General features: G+C 37.4%; 1 protein-coding gene and 1 long non-coding RNA gene across 8 annotated transcripts in view; one reads left to right on the forward strand and one right to left on the reverse strand.

Moving 5' to 3' along the window:
- Positions 1–18840, forward strand: part of LOC148216522 (uncharacterized) — a 128035-nt gene that overhangs the window by 91698 nt on the left and 17497 nt on the right. For all 4 annotated transcript variants that reach the window (XR_015795171.1, XR_015795172.1, XR_015795173.1 and 1 more), the window contains one exon: positions 10717–10840. This is a non-coding gene — a long non-coding RNA (uncharacterized LOC148216522). The remainder of the gene's footprint in view (positions 1–10716; positions 10841–18840) is intronic.
- The window catches only part of SPAG16 (sperm associated antigen 16), a 336494-nt gene that overhangs the window by 8668 nt on the left and 308986 nt on the right, over positions 1–18840 (reverse strand). The window lies entirely within an intron of this gene.

The raw sequence follows: 18840 nt of genomic DNA on the forward strand, positions 1-18840 counted from the left end.
TATCTTGCTACTTAATGACTATGCAAGATGTTTCATTTTAAAGCATTATGATTCAAATGCATATCATAAATTTGCAGTCAAGGTACATTTAAAAGGGGATGCACAAGACATCCACAATTTAATACAACATTTGACTGAGGCATTAAAAAGGTAAAGACACCCTTGAGTTAACCTCAGCTCATGATGACTTCATCCATGGCAGCATTAGAGAAGTGGTTTGTCATTGCCTTTTTCAGGGATTTGTTTTTGACTTCCCAGCCTAGCCAACAACCCTGGAAGGACCCCATTCAAGTTGTAACTAAGCCAGATTCTGCTTCATTTCCAAGCTCAGCCAAGTTTGGCTAGAGGTCAAAATGACCTCCTGTCAAAATGACTGACACATTAGTACAAATAAATAAAGATGTAATTAGTCCTATTTTCTATATTTAATTACATTAGTGCATACTGTCAATAATGGAAGTGTAGCATCTTTAACTTCAATACCAAACATAACACTGTAGATTTCTGGACTACTCTCTTTGAGGTTTTTACCTCTAGGGTGGCAAAAGAAGGAATTGTGAATGTTAGATGCCAGAGTGGGAGCTTTGTTTCCAACAACCTGAAATAAGTAATAAACAATTACATTCTCACATGAAAATAAATAAAAAATATTTTTTCAGATTTTTTTTTTTAATGTGAGAGCAAAGCAGTCTTCAGAGGAACTAGAAGTCATTTTTACAAATTCCTACTCTGTTACATTTTTCTTACCAAGTTTATCAAAGCCACTCTCAATTATGTGTTAGAAAATATGTAATAGCATATTCTGAAGAAGATGAAACACTTGTGATCAGGAAGTTATTTTTATGCACATCAGAACCAATTTAAAGCGATTCTGCAGGATCAATATAAACAGAAATGCTGCTTGGCATTTTTATTAACTGTGGATGGAGATATTGATCACCTCAATTGATTTCTGAAACATGTGTGGAAAGACATGTTATTTCTCCAGAAAAGTGCAAAAGTGAAAAATATTAACAAATGCTTGCACTTAAGAAATCAAAATGTGTTATTTTTTAAAAAGATTTTGGCTCAGCTGAAGGAAAAGTAACATAAAATATAACATCTTTTGATGACTCCATGCATCTGATAAGGTGTGGTCCACAAACGCTTATGAGAAAATGTTTCCCATAAGTCTCATGGTTGTCTATTGAAAGTTTTTCAAGTGCTAAATTTTCATATTTATGAACTAATATTCTTGGTTTCACTGGATGAAAGACTAGGAAGTCTCCTATTTGCTTTCAATAAGCTTTGCTTTTAGATTTGTAATTTAGTTTCCTCACTCCCACCCCCACCCATGATATTTCTAGTCTTTTCCTAATCCAGAAGAAACAAAAACTTTCAGCACAGTCTTTGGAATATTCGATGGTGCTTGGAGAATTTAGAATACTTAATTAATTTTTCTACATGAGATGAATTCAGTTACAAGAACTGAAATCTATAAAACAGTTTCAGGATCAAGTTTCTGCCCATCTCTTCTTTAACTATATGACCTTGTCAATTTAGAAGCTGAAAAATTAGACTGGGATAGCTTGCTATACTGCACATGGGTAATCTCTGAGTGGGAGACTGAGTACAAGAGGTAGAGCTAGGAAGAGATGGGCAGAGGGGCAGAGCATTTCAACTCAGTTTCAGAGGCCTCCATCTTCTCCCCAGAAAACTATGTTCAAATGGACCTAAGCAAAACAAGTGACAAAAGGAAGATATGGTTACCCAAGGTTAGAAAGAGATGGCTAGGGAGCACTTGGCCACTGTGGATAAATTTGAGTTTCCAAGTCCAGACCAACTAAATCTGAAAGCCTTGAAACAACTTTCAGATGTCATCCTGGAGCTCTTTCTGTGATCTTTAAGGAATTCATGGAGAGCAGGCATAGTGACAAACGAGTGGAGAAAGAGAAATATTTTTACCTTCAAAGCTGGGGAGTGGGGGAATGACACAGGCACTATAACTACAGACTGGTAAACTTGATGCTGGAAGTCTGGAACAGATTATTAAGGTATTGGTTTGTGAGCATTTAGAAAAGAATGGATTGCTTGGCAGGAACCAGCACAGGCCTACCAAGAATAAATTATGAAACCAACCTGACCTCTCCTTTTGATGGAATGAACAGTTTAGTTGACCATGGTAATAGGGGTGGACATATATACCTTGACTTCAGCAAAGCATTTGAGAAAGTGCCCAAGGGGATTCTAGTAGACAAAATGATAAATTAAGTATGCTACCCTAAGATGAATACATTGCTGATTGGACCACTGTACCCAATGACTGTATGTCAATGGTTCTGTATCAAGCTGGAAGGAAATGCTGAGTGCAGGTCACAGCTCTGTGGGGTCCTCTGCTGTTCATCATATTTATAAATGATTAGGATGAGAGATTGGAAAATATTACTATTAAATGTACAGATGACAAAGGCAATATTAAAAGAACAAAAGGCAGTGTATAATTAATGGAATGGACATGACGGAAGCAAGGATGGTCTGCAAAGATAGAAAGAAAATAGTGTTGGTATAAACTAGATCTAGTTAGAGTTCCTTTTGTTTTCTGTTATCTCCTGAGTTTAATTTCTTTTGCTTACTACTTCTCACTCTTTGCTGCTTTCTATGTTAAGTTGTGATGGTTCTGTCTGTCCATTATAATTCTCCATTAATTCAAATGCAGCACATTTGTTAACTTTCCTATAGTTATTGAAACTAGGTTATTAGAGACCTACAGGATATCAGGGACTCAAAGTGATGGTTTACTAAGAGTCTAACAGCAATGTCATAGTGCAATTGTTTCTGATTTCATTTTTTATTTTTTGTTTTGCTGAGTATGTAAGAAAAAAATCAATCCTATGACATCTATGGATGATAAAGCCAGACTGAGATATGTAAGTGAACTAGTCATGATCTCTTCCCTTATATAAAAAGATATCCATATATTATTATACACTACGATACTTTTTATTTCTTTTGCTGGGTTGTAAAGAAAGTAGTGGGAAATATGTATTGTGCCACCTAATACATATTTAGTTTTGTAACTATAATAAAGGAAAGGGTATATGTTTGTGTGTGCGTGGGGGGTGTTTGTCTGTGTAATCAGTTCTTTGTACAATTCAGACTCCAGAAGCCAATTGCTCTGATGAAGTGATCATTTCCTTGAGGAGATGCAAGCCAGTTTTGCTTCTTGTGCTTCTTCAAGCCCATGTTTGAGTTCTGATGCTAGAGGTAGTCTTTGTTTAGCGACTGCTTCAGACAGCGACTGTTTGTGGTTACAATGGTGATGAAAAAGTAACTTTACGACCAATCCTCGCATTTACGACCTTTACAGGTCTGTAAAGCAAAAGAAAGCTGAAGTAAGATTGTAAGCGCAGTCCCAGTTTCACTTAGTGACCACTTCGCTTAATAACCAAGTTGCCAGTCCCAGTTGTGGTTGCTAAACTAGGACTACCTGTATATTCTTCTCCATGTATAACAACAAAGAAACTGTAAATTGTAACCAGGCTACTACCTATTTCAGTTCAATAATTTGTTGTAAACACTACTGTATGGGTAACTTCTTTATATACTACCTGTCTGTGGTCCCAAGACAAATTCCTCCAGGAACAGTCCTCTGCTTCCTCCAAGTGAGGTGCAACTGGGCTCAGGCATTCTTTTAACACACTCTTCGAAGAATCTGCCCTTTGGCCTTGGCTCAATCCTTGGCTTTAAAGTGTCTCTAATAATTTTTCCATGTCTCCCACTCTTGTCTGTCTATTTAAATTGTCAACTCTGTACTCATAAAATACTGCATACAACTGAGCCCTGACCTCAGATAGGGTCACCCAGTGCAACAGTGCTGTAAATTGCAACAATAAATAATATTTGGCTTCAGAGGCTAGAAGCAGACTGCTAGCTATATCTTCTGCTCTGAAAACAACTGAAGAGGTGCTTGCTACAGCAGTAAAAACTACAGAGTTAGTAATCTTTTCATTTCTGAAGGAGAAGAGGATGACTTTAACATGTGCCTGGAATTGTTAGCAATGGTATGTCTGTTAAGCATGCTCTTCAAAAAAACATGCTTATTACTGTCACTACTCGGGGTTGTCATATTCACTGCTTTGGCAGCTCCAATACAGTCATCTCAGTGCTTCAGACAGGGTGGTTGCTTTGCTCCAGCACCTGGTGCTGCCAGCTTCTGAGATCAGTCTGGCGGGCCCAAAGAGGAAGATGGGCTCACTCCTGGGAGGCTGTTACAGTGACTCTCCAGCAGAAAAATTTGACTTTGACAACCATTATATTTTTAGGCAGAGAAACGTTGCTGCACTGACCGACTGTGCAGTGGAATCAGCTATTCACGCCGGCACATCATGATCACAAAATAAACAATTTTTTCAAAAGGTGCCATTATTCCCTAAACCATTTTTCATGGTTTATTTTCTGTATATATTTTCTAATTTATTTTTAATTAGGCCATCACAACATTTTATTCTCTTTCATTTTCCAACATCTGCATTAAGCACTGGGGTGCATGGGTCAATCCAGAATTACATTTGTGAAGTAAATATAAATGTATTTCTGATCAGTTAGTAGGGATGGCCTTTCATGCATGGTTTAGTGACTTTGACCATTGAATTCCATACAGTTAAAAACTCTTTCTCCCCAGAATGTTGAAAAGGGAAAAGATGTGACTGTCAGGGCTATTTTCATCAAGGGCTTCCAATCCTTTCAACAAATTCTTTGCTTACAACAAATGGGGATATATATATGGCCACTGCAGCCCACTGGTTCATTGGAAGATTTTGAGGACTTTAATAAAAAATATTTATTGTAGCTCTTCAGATACTGTTAAATTGTAATTCCCATGATCTCTTACCACTGAGTATCCAGGGTAGGACTGATGGAACATGGAGTTCAACAATATTTGATGGACCTCTTTGCCCATCTTTGCTAATAAACAAATATTGGCTGTTTAATGTTTTAAAGAATCATATCCTTAAATAAAAATATTTGTTGAAATAGTGGCCTTTCCAGGAAATACAATTTGTGTTGAAAACTGCTCAACTGTTCCAACTTTTTCTCCAAATAAGTTATTAAGGTTCCTTGCACTGTATCTATTTACCCTCTTAGCAATTTTATCTGAAGTTTCTGGGCATGAAAACATAGCAGTTTTTAGAATGGCCTCTCTCTGGGAGAGAGGAACCCAGTCCATCACTTCCTGGCAATTCATCAATAGGAAAGATTAATTAACCCTTTCTTCCCAAAATGTTAAAGACTCCCTTTGCACAAAAGAAAGAAAGAAAGAAAGAAAGAAAGAAAGAAAGAAAGAAAGAAAGAAAGAAAGAAAGAAAGAAAGAAAGAAAGAAAGACGGACGCAAGCAAGCAAGCAAGCAAGCAACCAGTTTTGCTGAAATTTGACATGGTTAATTCTTATAGCAATAGCAACTATGCTTTCAAAAGTAATTTCATTCTATCTTTCAGAAAGTTACAAAAACTTTTTTTTAAAAAAATCAGAATGTCATAGAACTATAGAACATAAGGATTGGCAGGGGTCTTGGAGATCACATAGTTTGTGGAAGTCCAGACTTCTCTCCCTTCCCTGGAATGCTAATGAAAATTCTTCTCCAGAAATCTGTGAGTCAGCCACCAGGGGAGGACCTGAAATTGATTATGCAATTTCAGTGACCATCTCCTGGTTCTCTTGGTCCTCTAAGTTACATACTATCAGCCATTCTTCTCCAAGGCTCTTGATTTCTTTGTAGTGATCTCTTTCATGCTCTGTCCTTTCTGAAGGCATCCTTCTGCCATATCCAGAAACTCTTTGTCTTCCCTAACCAGTCTCAATGTGACCAGACATCTCTCCAGTCCCTCCACTTTCTCCTCCAGCAGCTCAATAAGTCCGCAGATAGGGAAGGTATAGTTGAAGTTAAAATGTTTTTAAAAACAGTTAAAAGCCATTTCCTTGGCCAATTTTTATGTGACCTCAGCATGGCCTACTAGCCTAGCTGTTTCTGTGGCTATAGGCTGAACAAAGAAGGTAGAAGTGGCTTGTTTATTGTGGCCAAACACTAGAAACCTTTCTGTCATTGTTCTGTTTCACTACAGACCACCTGAAACATTTGAATGAAACATGCTGAATGGGACTATTTTTCATTTCATGTAGACTCTGAATGCTTATTGGCTCTGCTAGAGAGCTGTTATGGTATTGTGAGTAGTGTGTTGGACTATAGCTGGAAAGACCAATTCCATGCTTTGTCATGGAAGCCCATGATGATTCTGAGGCAGTCATATGTCTAAGCTAATCATGTATCTTATAATAATGTTGTAGGAATAAAACTGGATGGAAATATATGATGTTATTTTGCCTCGATGTCCTGGAGTGAAGGCAGGATGATATGATGATGATGATGATGATGATGATGATGCTTGGTCTCACAGTCAGCCAGATGTTTAGACTGTATTTGGCATTTTTATCCACCTGTTGAGTCCTTCCCAAGAACCTGGGGTAGGCATATGTTGTTGTTTAATGGTGTTAAAGGTATCGTTGCAGGATATAACCTGTTCCAAGTAAAGCTGCCTTTTGCAATTGACTGATGGTGATTTTGTCAATGCCAATGGTGTTCAAGTGTTGCCCAATGAGTTAAATCAAAGATCTCACTGTCTAGTTATGTGGAATGCCTGGAACTGCACAGATTACTTTACAGAGATGTACTGGTAGATGAAATCAGATTCTATTTAAATGGAGAGTGAACTCCTTTCTTCTGTTTGGGAGATAATGTTGTTGATTGATTGACTGACTACATGCCACCAAGTTGGTATCAACTCTTAGCAACACATACAGCAGACAGATTGTCTCCATGACGATATGTCCCTAACCTGGTCCTTCAGGTCTTCCAACAGTGTACCCTTTGCCACTGTAACTTAGTCCATCCATTTTGCTGCTGGTTGTTCTCTTCTCTTTCCTTCCATCTTTCCCAGCATTACAGCCTTCTTCAGAGAGTTGGGTCTTTGTGTAAGGTGTCTGAAACAGGATAATTTGAGCCAGGTCATTTGTGCCTTGAGTGAGAAGTCCAGATTGATTTGTTCTATGATCCATTTGTTTATTTTCTTCACTGCTCACAGAATTCTCAGGAGTCTTCTCCAACACCAAAGTTCAAAAGTCTCAATATTCTTTGTATCCTGCTTCTTCAAAATCCAACTTTCACTTCAAAAGTATTACAGGGAAAAGACATCATGGCATTTGAGTATCTTTTCCAAGGCTTTCAAGAACTACAAAGAATGTTGTAGCAATCATGAAAAGTATGATATAAATATTATGTAAAAATAGCTGCAAACAAGTTATGCAGAGGCCTGATGAACTTTCATGAAACCATGGTTTCATGGTTTAAACCAGTTACATTGGTTTAAAAATGTAACTATATAAAATATAATTTGGTAATGTTAGCTTTATTAGCTTTATTATAACCTACCCATAAATTATGCCAGAAATAAGTAAATAAATAATGGTTGCCCTGTATTTATTCTAAAATCTAACAAAACGTGGTAGAATCTAACAAATTTAAAACAGGGCATGTACAAACCCAAGGTCAGCATCTCAGATAATAGGGTTGAGAAAGCTAAACAAGATGGGATCTGACTCTGTATATTCTTTATATAGAAAAGAGTAGGTGGAGAGTTGTTACACGTAATTTTATTTGAATAAAATAAAATAGCATTTGTGTGGTGAATTACTAGGTCACAAGATTGCCTTAGATGAGTTTCAGTGGAAGACTAACATAATCTGTCTTTTTGGATTTTAAACTCACCCACTGGTGCAGTAAATGGTTTTGGCAAAATAATTCAATATTTATATAGCATGTTCTTTAGAATAGGTGTTGCTGCAAGCAATTTCAACAGCCAGTAGTGAACTGATTCAAGGAAAAAATAATTTTGTTACAGTTAATAAAAAGTAAATATAGACATCAAAGCTACACTGAAGAACCTAAGCACGTTAAGCCTGCTCTTGGGGTCAATATTTTTGACAACATTCCTCTCAAACCACTCCTGTTCTTTATGGGAGGATATTAAGGATGCTTTAAAAAGAAGATGGTCACTGAAGTTTTTAATGTCATCCTCCCCCCCCCCCGCTCTTTAGGGTTTTTCTTCCTATGGGCAATAGACAGTAGGCAAGCTGCGAGGGAGCCAGCACCCTTCTGCAATCCCCACAGGACTTCCAGGGTTCTGTGCAGGGATGGCATTTTGGGCCCATCTTTTTGAGGGTGGTGAGGGAATTGGTGAGTTATCTTACCCTTAAAAGACACGGTATCCCACTGTTATTTGTAATTCCATTCACACTGAAAATTTGTTGCTTACACTTGTTTCACCCACTTCCAAAGCAAGCTTTATTTCCATCACAACTGCTGTGCATCTTCTCTGTCTCATTTAATCTTAACCATTCCTTTGGCTGTATTCTTTGCAACTATATGTTTCTCTAGATACACACTGTGCAAAATATTTTTCTCCTCCTCACTTTTTGCAGGAATCACTCTCTGATATGCCCCCGCCCGCCATCTACAGCTTCTTTCAGTGTTCTTTCAGTGTGCCATTCTACCAATTATCCTTTTCCATACTTCCCATTAGTATAACTCGACACACTTCCTTGGCACTCTAGATCTCTTTTCATTCTGTTCCGAGCAGCTTCTACATCCTCTTTCTTATGTCCACTTCCCAGTTCTGTTGGGAGACTCATCTGTCTTCTAATGCTTTTTCATACAGGACTTATACGTTCCATTTCTGCTGCCATTTTACTTTACTCATGTTTTACCTGGTTTAGTTGGTCAAGGTGCAGTTGCTGCTTCTGAAAGTCCCCAGTTCTTAGAGGTTATAAAGCTTTGGCTCTTAAGCTGATAACATTTATTTATAACATGTTGAAGGAAGTTGATGACATTGATATTAGTTAATTATGTGACATTTTGAATGACAAGGTTGAACGTACTATCCTATTAAACTGGAGGAGAGGGGGAGTTGCACTAAATATGGAATTAGTTTCCTATTGTTCTTCATTAGGTTAATATAACAACAAATTGTTAAACCTCAGAGAACATTCAGTAAGGATTTATTACAATAACCCTATTCCTGAGGATGTAACTTGGGAGTTGGAACATTCACTTACATTCTTATCCTATTGTTCCATTTGAGGCTGAACGTAACCGTCTTAATATAACTTTGGATCAATCACAAAAGTTAAAGATGCATATGTTCTTGGCTTATATTCCCAGTATTTGGGTAGCAAGGTATCAAGAACTGTGGATTTTTCAGGCATGGAGAATTATGTAACATTGGAAAGAAAAATCTACACCAGATTAGAGCAACAGCTTTTTTATATGTGTAGTTTGTTAATGTTTGAATTAGCTTGTTTGACAAGAGGGCAAGAAAAAAAAGCCTGCTGAGCAGTATAGTCACTCTGGGGGGAGTTGTTCTGTTTATAATTTCAAGGTATTTTCTTTTTCTTTTTGCAGACATGTCTTATAATGTTGTATTCTTACACAAAATGTAGAATCACAATTCATACTGCAGCTTTGCACTTTTAGAGAAAGTTTCTGTAGACACCCATGTGGATGGGGACATGTTTCAAGTGGGCTCATTCGTGGGGAGGGAAAAGCTCAAAAATTCCCTTTTCTCCCAAGCTGCAGTGATTAAGAATTTAAACAGAAGGTATAAGTATGAAAATAAGCATTTATGGAGGACAAATTTCTCTTCCAGATTTATTTATATAGCTGAAGACTGGAAAGGTGATAAGAGAGAAATATTTTCTTTGAAATGTATGTTGATACTAGTAGCTCTTAAACTACTTTAAAAAGCAGAGTAGGAAAAAAGGAGAAAAATATCCACAGTCAGCATGGCACAGCAAGCATTCCATTTTCTCTTGAAAAGTCCAAAATATCTTCTATCACATGTGGTTAGTATACTAGGGTATGACTCAGATTTAGACAAATCCCAAGAGAGAAAAGGGTAATTCAGAAGCAATTTTCATTTAAACAGGATGGAGCAAATGAGTTAGCAGAGAAACATTTGTACTGGTATGTGTATATTTAGAAAATTCATACTACCATTTATAGAACCATTTATTAAGACTTCAGGATTCATAGGCAAAAAGGTACTTAAAACACTACATTTTTTCCCGGCATCACATGGACTGCCATTCTATATTTATTATAGCTAGGTATAGCAAAAGGCAATGATTTATACACAGCCATTTTACTGTGAATGCAGAATGAATGAAAAAAATGTCTGAAGCAAAACTTGGAAAATCACAGACAGCATGCATACACATAAAACAACAGATGTGAACAGGAAGAACAAGGCTGATCATCAAACAAGATAATCAACACGGAAGACTCAAGAATGTCAACAAAGCTGGGAAAATGATGTATGGAATGTTAAAAAAGAAGACTTGTGAGATATCAATTATATAGAATATCAAGGAAAAAAAACATTTCATGCTATTGTGACAAATGATAACAGTAACAGAAACAAGTTTCTTACAACAAAAGACAATTAGGCCAAGACACTGCTAGAAACCAACAACAGAATAGTGAGAACCAAAAGCCCAGGGCAACTATGCAACAGCACTTCAGACTGGAGAGAAAAGGGTGCTTGTGTCTAGGCATTATATGTTTAGCACATTCAGGAGTGGACAGTACAATTTCTTATGAACATCCTTTTTCTTACAATTCCCTCCAGCATATATGTCTAAGATCTGCCAAAGAATGTAATTTGAAAAGTCTACAGCAAGTTCAGGATCTATCATCCCAGCAGAGGTTCCAGAGTGCCTGAAGATTTCATCTTATTCTGCTGAAAAACCAAGGTATTTCTCTCTCTCATCCTGTTTTTTTCAAAGCTAGAATGTGGGAGAGTGGAGCATATTTTCCAAATGTCACTCAAGATTCAGGCAATCAGTTTGAAATGAACTAGCTCCAGAGTGATTCTAAGCAGATCAAGCCATTTCTGGGGCTTCAGTTTAGGCCCTTTTAGCAACAGGATGATCTCAGCAAACTACTCCAGTATAACGATAGGAAGAACAAGGCAAAATGGTGGAACTAAGGTGGAAGATTATAAACAGAGTACAGATGGTCCTTGTTTAATGACCATTCATTCAGTGATCCTTTGTGTAAGGATCGCTGCATTCGGCGCTGAACAAAAACTTCGTGAGACACAGGCTCGGACAAAGGTGAGTTTACTCAGGCATAATGCGTAACGGTTACAGACAAACCCAGGATTGGCTTGGCACAGTTCTTTACAGTGTTTTATAGGGTTCCCCTGACCTGTAGTTAACCCTGGATCCTCCCTCCCTCCTTAATGGCAGATTCAACCAGGTTTCTTTGTCTTCGTGACTGCTGTCTTTTGTCTGCACTGGTGTTGTAATTGTGGGGCTTTTCTCATGCGGACAAAACCGGGGTTTTTTAATTGGTTGCTGATCACCTCTGAATTGCTGTGTCCCCGAAGTACTGTGTTTAGCATTGCCTGGGGTGTTTGGGGAAGTCGGTTGTGCTATAAGGTATCCGTTTCTGCCCTGAGTTAATTGCCGCCGCCTGCCGGCAATTAACTTGCTGTTTGCCCTGTTTCCCTTCTTTGGCTGCTGGTGCCTGAGGTGGTGAAATTGACTAGGGGTGGTGAAACTGAACAGTGGCACTGCTTGTGCCAGGCTGAATCTGACTCGTTCACTTGTGCCACTTGTGATGGCACTGAACGAGTGGCATTTGTCACTGGTCCTTGAAGTTCTGGCCATTGCAGTGCTCCCATGGTCATGTGATCACAATCCAGGTGCTCAGCAACTGGCCCAAATTTCTGACTGTCACAGCATCCCGTGATCACATGATCGTAATTTGCAACCTTCCCTGCCAGCTTCCCACAAGCAAAGTCAATGGGGAAGCCAGCAGGAAGTTGGAAGTTGTCGCTTAACGACCCGCATGGTCCTCGCTTAATAATGGTAACTGGGGATGCCAGAACTGCTGTCACTAAGCAGCACAGTAACATGAAGTTGCGCTTTACGACCACATCTCTTAGTCCCAATTATTGTCGTTAAGTGAGGACTATCTATTTTTATTAAGTTGGACCTTTGGGACTTTAGGGTAAAAGGGATGATTCCTGTCACAGGTATCAGAGATAAGTAAGTCCCACTGACTCATTGAGATTTATTCTGAGCAGCAATGCTGCTCTACCTTTTTTAACTTTAATCTTTCCTTCTTCACACTAATCAATTTTCTTATAAATTCCCAGCCATCTGTAAGTTTTTTATTGATTCAAACTTATGCTAAAACTTAAATTTCCCTTCTGTATGGGAACAAATCTTGAGCTACATATTTATTTCTCTGCACATAGAGAAATGGGGTCATGTTACAATACAAAAACCTGAACTTTCCTTTTCCTTGCTTCCTCATGTCTGGGGAATGCTTCATCACTTGAAGCGTTCTTAGTTCAATCAGGTTGAATCCCTGAAAGTAAACTAGGTGAAGACAAGAACTGTGTTCAAGGGATGGTTGTTACTTGACAAGGGGAACAGGGTTGCCTAAGTTCTTCTGATGTTTACCTGCTACTTTTGATGTATAAAATACATTTCCAGCCCCCTCATGTATTGAGATTAATGTAGGATTTAAATATGTAGTCCTGCCTTTTAAAACAGCTAGGAATGATACGTTTACTAGGTTTGTGTGATTATATTCGATTTGATTAGAGATTCAAAATTCAAAGAGAGAATGACTCCAACCTGAGTTTGCAATCTGAAGGAAAACTTATCTGATTGAAGCAACTTTAATTTCCCATAGGCCATAATGGGAAAACATCAAATTGCTTGCAGCTGTTTTGGTTTTTTGGAAAAACAGGATAAAAATAGCTGGGATGGTAGACACTTAAATAACATTAACCTTGCCAAATTTAAGCTAGAATCCTTTAAGGATTTTCCTACAATTAATGAAATATTCCCCATACAATATTCTTTTAAGGTAGAGATAGCTGGGATGAGGAAAGGATTGCATAGCAACCTTCAAATTGTTCAGCAAAGGGCCTATGTTGGATTCAATCAATGTAGGAAGTAAGTTATTCAGCTTAAAAATAAAACATAGCAAAAATTGTTTAAAAAGAAATCTTTTTTCTTCTTCTTGCTTTTCTGAGATGTCAAGATTGGCATGGCACTGGAGAATGACCACTGATTGCCTTTGTCATGGCTACCTCCATTATCACAAATGTCAGTGGGTGCCAGCTGGGCAATGCACATTAGCAAAGCTTGGCCTTTTCTGGGCAGTTCTTGGAAGAATACCCATTGACTTGCACTTGTAGAGAGGTGTGGCTTTGCTGCCTTTGATCAATGGGTTTCCTATGCTATCAAGAAAGTAAATGTTTAGGCTATACCCTGTAGGTTTAACTTGGCACCCACTTACCCATGAGTGAGAGACTCAAATCTGCCCAATCATACAGAATTTAAAAGTAAGGTTTGACTCAAGACTGCATTTCAGGCTCATCAGCCTTAAGTCCATATCTGGAGTAGTGAGAGCTGTTTTGAACACACAGTAGGGTTGGAAGAATAACACAGAACAGCACCGAAATGTAACAACCAGTAGTACAAGGCTCATTTGAGAGATGAGCAAATGTATGAAATCCAAAGCAATGTTTGCCTTGCTATTCAAAAAGAACTGTTAGGCAGAGACTATAATGAGATGATAAAGCTCGCTGACAAATTTCTAACGTCAATACCAAGCAGTCCATCATACTGTTCAACCACTCCTACTCTCAGCCTTTTCTTTATATTGAAGTGAAATTGCAACAGGGTATATTATTGGTAATAAACCCAGAATCAGCAAAAAAGCCATCAAAATTGCAGAGTTCTTCAAAAGACTACAAAGCATTTGGAAGCCACCTGATTCAATTTGCTGCTTCAGAGCAGGTCTCTGTTTGGATTCCTGACTCTCCTTTGATGGCATGACTTAACTGAAGATTCATCAAACTGAAGCACCCTTTGAAGCTTTTCACAGCTTTTGAAAATATTAGTTGTTATGAATTTGCAGGACACTGATGCCCTGAGAAAGTAATTAATTCATTACCGGAAAAAGTATGTCTATCAGTAGGACTATAAATTGACCTCAGAATCGAAAAGCTATTGTCTAAAATCCTTTGAGATCAAGTAAGTTCTTCCCTGCATCGACATAATTTTATGATATTACAACTTCTCTAAAATGAGAGGAATCTGTATTTAAGAACTGGTTTCTGATCCAGGAATTTTTCAATAAAATTTTACTCTTAGAAAAATGGAGATAGATTTTTCCCCCATTTAAAATAAGAATGCAGGATGCAGCAGCATAGGCAATTATGTGTGCCTCTAGAACAGCACGTTATACTTCTGCTTCACGACCTGCATTGGTTGCCAGTTTGCTTCCAGGTCCAATTCAAGGTGCTGGTTTTGACCTTCAAAGCCCTTCATGGCTTGGGAGCAGGTTATCTGAGGTAACGTCTCTTCCTGATTATATCTGCCCATCCCATCAGATCTGGCAGAGGGGGCATGCTGTGGGTCTTGTCTGTCAAGGAAGTACACTTGGCAGGTCCCAGGAAGTGGGCCTTCTCTGCCGTGGCACCCGCCTTATGGAACATTCTTCCCCCTGAAGTGAGGCTTGTTCCATCCTTGTTAATGTTCCGGAAGTCCCTCAAGTCCTGGTTATGTCATCAGGCCTGGGGGTCCCTGGGAATCTGTGAGATCTTGAGGTGGCTGCATTACTGTGGTTAACGTTTCATTCTCTCTTGTGCCTTGCGTTTTTAATAGTTTTTAATAATAACTGTTTTTGTATATTTATTGTTTTAATTAATTGTTGTACCCTGCCCAGAGTCACTTTTTGTGAGATGGGCATTCATGCAAATCTGATAGATAAATAAATAAATAAATAAATAAATAAATAAATAATCACCCTTAATTGCTTAACTGTGTTATCCAGACACTAAAGTTAAATGACAGATTTCTATGATAATCATCACAGATGCTTAATGTATTTCCTTTGAATGATATTTTGGTCTTGTATTACTTCTGAAACTGTACATGTATTTATTTACAAATAATATTTTAGCAAAATAGGAAAAACAAAAGGGAAAGCGAAATGGAATAATATTTTAATAAAATGGGAAAAAAACTCGTGCAGATGAAAATGAAATATATTAGGCTGAACAGGAGATCATAAATTGGCAGACTTCTTCTTGGGTTATAAAGAATGCAAAGAATAAGGTTTGGCAAATTGTATCTATTAATATCTCTTTATAATAACATTTCTGTTCTACAAGTACAGTCTTTGAATACTTTATAACTGATAAAACCAATTAGTAAAAAGATAACTCCCTAATAACTTGTCTATATAAACTATTCATTCTAAGTAAAACTGATAATAACCAAACATATCTCAGTATCTAATACTCAATAATAGTATATTGATATGATAGCTAGGACAGGAATAGAAACAACCTCCACAGTTTTCATCAAATTATTCAATATAAAGATATGTTCAATTTAATTGGAAGCATTCAGGATCTTGCTACTTCTCATTATCCTAGTCCTGAAATTTTCCTTTTGGGCTTGCTTGCTTGCTTATCTTAGAACTGGTCTGCATTTATTTTTGCTCTTTGTTTTTAATCTTTTGGCAAGAAGTGTTTCAACATTATTTATGGCATTATATAAATCTGCAAGTCTTTAATTTTAATTTGCTGAAGATTTTTAAGAATTGTCTTTGCACATAATATGCTGAAAATCTTTCTGATTTTTTTCCCCTGATTTTCGGAGTTTAAGTAGAAACCATCACCAGCAAGAAATTTTTCCTTCTTACAAAGTTGCAGTATATGGGTTGAAGACTTTTCAGTGCTCAAGGGTATTTTAACAGAGATTTGGAAAAAAAATCTATATTTGACATCCTCAATATCTCAGCTGACCCATCTGACAAATAGCTGTTAGTATTGTTTTTTTCTTTAAGTGGAAAAAATTAAATCTGGTAATTTTGCCTTTAGGAGAGTCATCTTTTTATCCATCTGCCAAGTGCTCAGTGAATTCTTTAGAAATCTTCTGCTGTAACTTCAAAGCCCAAATTCAATATATTAAACCAATTAATAAGGAGAGGGAGTTACATTCCCATCTTTTCTTGTGGAAAATTGCATAAATGAATGCTTAATAATTGATTACAGTGATGCTTCCAAGTGAACTTAATAATTGATTAAATTGATGCTTCCAAGTACAAATAGAGAGGTCTCAAAACATTCTGAGTTTAGAAATGTCCTCTTTAATATACTTAGCCAGACAGAACTTCTTCTACTTTAGAAGTCAGGCTATGAATCTTTCCTTCCAGTGGCTTCAAAGCAGAAGCCCAGTCACAGGCCAAGGCAGGCTGACTGATTCTGGGCATCCCACACAGGTTCAGGGTAGTGAAAAGACTTTCCTTCTTTCTCCCTCCCCTGCCATCCCCTTTCTTAGACTCATGCCTCCCTGGCTACTGTATATCTGGCTAATTGCCTTCACTTTCGAGGCTTGAAATTTGGATAATTAAATTCTTCAGCTTCTGTTAACATGTTGATTTTGCTCTGGTGAACATTACTTTCCAAATAATTTAAACATCTGAATGAGGTTACAGGTAAGTGGCTGATTTTTGGGGAGAGGAAGGAGAGAGAAAACCATGGGAGAGAGTGAGTGGAAATGGAATCCTGCACAGAAGCCCTCTAAAAGTATCTTTTGTTAGAGCTCTCACTTGTTAGTAGCTGAATTCCATATACTGATTTCACTCTTGTTCAGCATTCTCCCGTAAAAACGGAAGGATGCACCTAATGTTTTCATTTTTGCAAACTCAGCTTTCAGAAATGGTAAAAAATAACTGATAATTTAGAGCAGTAAAGCCCTAATATCTGGAGTGCTCTGAATTTATGTATTATTGTATATAGCCTGTGCATTTTAACTTCACTCATGCTCACACAATTTAAACCCTATACCAAGGATATTGAGGCTGTCACTGTCACTGTAATCATGATCATAGTTACAGCTTTTAATAAATGACAAAATAACACATCATTGTGTTTGCATAGAGTTTATGGTCAGTACTGAAACCAACAGCCCTATGAATTCTCTTTCCCTACCCTCTACCCCTATCCCTTCTAAAGTTTGGTAAACCCAAGGGTGTGTTTTGTTCAAAAGAAAGAGAAGTAATAGAAAGGGAGGAGGAGTTGCACAGTGTGTTTAAAAGATTCATTCCTGATCAGAAATAAAATGAAAGAACTTGGCAAAGCTACAGAGAGGATCTGGGTTATAAATGGAGGGACAAAAGACCCCAGTACTCTTGCTGGGCTCTCAACCAAGCAGAAGATGTGGATTATGCTTTCCAAAAGCAAACTGCAGCTCTTTCAAAGAAGCATGAATTCATACTGTTGGGAAACTTCAATTAGTCCAATATCCATTGAGAGACAAATCCTGGCAAATATGGTTCTTCCAGGAAATTACTCAATTGTCTTGCTGACAAGTTTCTCCTTGGGAAGGTGGAGGAACACAGCTATTTTTTTTACTTTATTCTGAGTACAAGCTATTTTTTTTACTTGATACTAATCAATAGAGAAGAGTAGGAGGAACATTGAGAGGAAGTGACCAAACAATACTGGAGTTCCTGATTTTAAGGGAGACTAAAATTTGGCATAGAATCTCGACCTTCAGAAAATAATTTATTTGGACTTCAGAAAAATGGATGTTAATAAACTCGGAGCAGTGATAACTAGGAATCCATGGTAGGAGAAGCTAGTGAGAAAAGGGGCTCAAGACAGGTAGGAGTTCCTAAAAAGGAATTAATAAAAGTACAAGTGCAAAGATTTCTGATAGGGAAAAGTTGGAGGGCAGCTAAAGAGAATCTCACAGTTGTTTGGAGTGCAGCAGCATAAAAAAAAAAAGTCATAAATAAATAAATAAACAAGCAAGCAAGCAAGCAAGCCTGTGTGGTTACACAAAAAGCTTAGAAAAGACCCCAAAATAGAACACATACAGGAAGGGCCAGAATGCGTATAGCTAATCTAAAACTGTAGAGCTCGTGTCATGAAAGTAAACATGCAGAATGAGCAGAAGGTAGTAAAAAATGCTAAGAATAAAAAGGGATTCTTTAGGTATATTCAAAATAAAAAGGGAAACGAAAAGGGCAAACAAGTTAACAAGCAGAGCCCTTCAACTCCTACTGTGCTTCAGTTTTCAACACTCCCTGTCCTCCCGCCCCAATATGTGTTCTATTAGGAAATTGTGAAGGACAGTTCTGAAGTCTGAAACTTACAGAAACATGGTCTTGGAAAACTTAGTCTGAATGAGTTTCAATCTCCAGGATTAAATAAATTGCATCCTATGTACTGAAGGAAATAGCTGATGACCTGAAGTGCCAAATGACTAGATAAAAGCAAATGCTGTTCTGTTCTTCAAAAAGGGGGAAAAGGCCACTTTTTTATCATGTTTGGTGGACATGCAAAAAAGTTAAAAAATTTTGGACTCAAATGCATACATTAATTCAGAAGATCTTAAAGACTAATATACAATTGAAACCAGAGACATTTATTTTGGGACTAATGGGTAAACAGTTCCTTGCATCTTTGTTTTTATATATGATAAAATATGAGATTTTTATATGCACAACTGTGGAAAGATTTGCTACTACCTATAGTGGAAGAATGGATGGTGAAGTTGATGGCTGAGATGGCTGAGATGGCAAAATTGACAACTTTTATTAGAGAAAAGACATTGATTAATTTTAATGCTGATTGGAAATCCCTTTTAGACTTTTTGCATGAAACATAAGAAAATTAAATCCTGATATATAGATTTGATGATTAGAA

The sequence above is a fragment of the Python bivittatus genome, unplaced genomic scaffold, assembly GCF_059951505.1.
Source record: "Python bivittatus isolate LINGU-HERP-01145 unplaced genomic scaffold, Pbiv_v1 ctg000200_np1212, whole genome shotgun sequence".
In the NCBI taxonomy this organism is placed as follows: domain Eukaryota; kingdom Metazoa; phylum Chordata; class Lepidosauria; order Squamata; family Pythonidae; genus Python; species Python bivittatus.